General features: G+C 28.7%; 1 pseudogene; it reads right to left on the bottom strand.

Annotated features, from left to right (window-relative positions):
* Positions 1–1,146: 1,146 nt before the first annotated feature.
* LOC149141925 (PTI1-like tyrosine-protein kinase At3g15890) lies at positions 1,147–2,084 on the bottom strand (annotated as a pseudogene).
* Between the last annotated feature and the right edge of the window lie 557 nt (positions 2,085–2,641).

The raw sequence follows: 2,641 nt of genomic DNA on the forward strand, positions 1-2,641 counted from the left end.
AAATCTATATAAAATTTTAATTAAAATTATTAAAAAAAATGAAGATGTATTTTGTTTGAAACATATGTATCCAAATGTATACAAATAAAATATTAATAAATTTAATGAATAATAACATTGAAATCAATGAAGATGTTTCACTTATTAATTGGACTCTATTTTGTTTCAACATATGTATCCATATTTATACAAATAAAACATTAATAAATTTAATGAATGATAACATTGACATAATGTTATTGAAGATGTATAAGTTAACATTAATGTTACAGATAGAATATACATTACACTCTTATAATAGAATTTCAAAAACTTATTTTGATGTAATAATGATTAAATTTCAAAAACTTATTTTGATGTAATAATGATTAAATTTTATAGTACTTTTGAGCTATCTTCATTTATTGGATGATGAAATATAGTAATTAAAATAAATAAATGCAAAAGTACAATATTTATTTAGAAGTTGATATAATTGATATATTAATAAAAATAATAATTAATAATAATTATGTTTTAGAAATATAATGGACGAACTTATTTATTTATCACATTTAAACTTCACCAATTTAACAAATTAATGGTTTATAACTTCAACAATTTAACAAATTATTGGTTTACAAAGCATGTAAGTAAATATTATAGTTTTTGTTGATATATATAATTTTAATTTTTTCTAGTAAAAAAATATAATTAAATGTATAATTATATTAATAAGGTGTTTATTTTATAATAAGGTTTTAAAGTTTTAATTTAATTATCAATTTTATTAAATGGATGGTAGAGATTTAATTTCCATTAAATATTTTAGAATATTATTAGTGATATTTACAAATGGCAAATTTGGGTGCTATAAAATGTGTCCTTTTATCTCCAGAAATAAAAACACTCATTCAATTTTGACAGCATCTTCCTTAGTTTTTGCAACCCAATAATTTGTGGGTTTAGAGATGTATAAGTCATAGCTATCGATTTCACTTGCCAAATCACAAGTGAGTAGAAAAAGTAATGCTTTCAACCCTACAATAAATAAATAATATTTTAATATCAATGAGACTATAATAATTTATGGAAATAATTTCAACTTTCATAATATTTTTTTTTACGGGCACATCCTTCATCAAGCACCTAAGGTTCATGTTTGACTTATTTGTATTTTCCATGGAGTTTTGAATTGGCTAGTTGATCATATTTTCCTTTTAAAACTAACCGTAACAGCCAGTCAATAATCGTGTACTCCATCTTATCTATTCAAGCAATAGTATTCCAATACTGTAAACCTCACAACTCGCAGAATCTTTTCTCCACAGAGCATATTCTGGTGCAAGAAAGTCTAGTGTTCCCTGCACTTGTGGGGTAACATGTGTTGCCCCTTCAAGAGGAAGTTTTGCAAATCCAAAATGAGCAACTGGAACTTTGAAGCCTGTGTCTAATAGTACCTTACTTGCCTTAATATCTATGTGAAGTATACGAGGCTTGGTATGATAATGAAGATAAGCAAGACACTTTGCAAAACCACTTGCAATGCTCACTTGCTTATGCCAGTTAAGAAAGAATTTTGTTGAATGTTGAACCTGAAGATAAGAAACTCTGTAATCATAGACAACAAGGCATTCCTGATCATCAGAATAGTATCCACACAAGCATAGTAAATTTTTAAAACTATCTAGACCAAGAATCTCTATGTTGCAAAATCCATTTTTTTTTGTAATTCCATTCCTTAAATCTTTTGACAGCCATTTGTGAACTATCCGGATCCCAAAGTTGACCCAGTAGGCACTACCAAAACCACCTTCACCAAGTTTATCATCATAATTGAAATTTTTTGTAGCTACATGCATCTTTTTTGAAGAGAAAACCCTCCAATTGTTGCCTTTCTTTTCAAATGTTTTCATTCTCTCACACTTTTCAAGATGTTTCTTGCAACCATTATGTCCTGTGCTTCCTTCCTTTATAGGATTGTCATGAACTTTACAAAAATCTGCTTCTGCAATTTTATTTTTTGTGTGGTCCTTGTCATCAGTCTTTGACCTGCTTTCACCAAATTTCCTAGACGTATTTGTTGAAATTATTGAGAGGTACATTTGTTGAAATTACATGAGGGGGTACAAAACTTAGTTTTGGCTCAACTGATTTATTATTAAATTCCCTCTCACAACCTTGTGAAGAACCCCACTTGTTTGGATGGTCCGTATCAAATTTATTCGATGAATTTAGTGAATTTACACTAGTAGGTATAACTCTTGGTTTAGGCCCTCCTTGAGAGGATCATAATAAATCTTGGCCTAAAGAATGCATCTCTAAAGGCATTGGAAACTGTATAAATTTTGAATAATATAACGCTTATTCACAGAGATTATCCTAATTATACACTATTTGCAGAATGCATGCATAATACATAACCTCCTCTACCATTGATCATCAATTTGCAGAATAAAGAAACAATCGCATGCGCACATTGAAACATCAATCACACATATCAACACAGTATGTAATGGGGAAAGCATACATCTGAAAACCCCCAACTATCTGTATATTATAATGATAGAGAACATGTAACAATACATAGTACAATACTCCTCACAAGTACTCAATACTATCTCCACATGCTACACACAAACTAGCTCAGATCTGAACAAGT

Source organism: Pinus tabuliformis, chromosome X (genome assembly GCF_031772625.1).
Source record: "Pinus tabuliformis cultivar Carrire ecotype Pingquan chromosome X, CPIR1, whole genome shotgun sequence".
NCBI lineage: Eukaryota > Viridiplantae > Streptophyta > Pinopsida > Pinales > Pinaceae > Pinus > Pinus tabuliformis.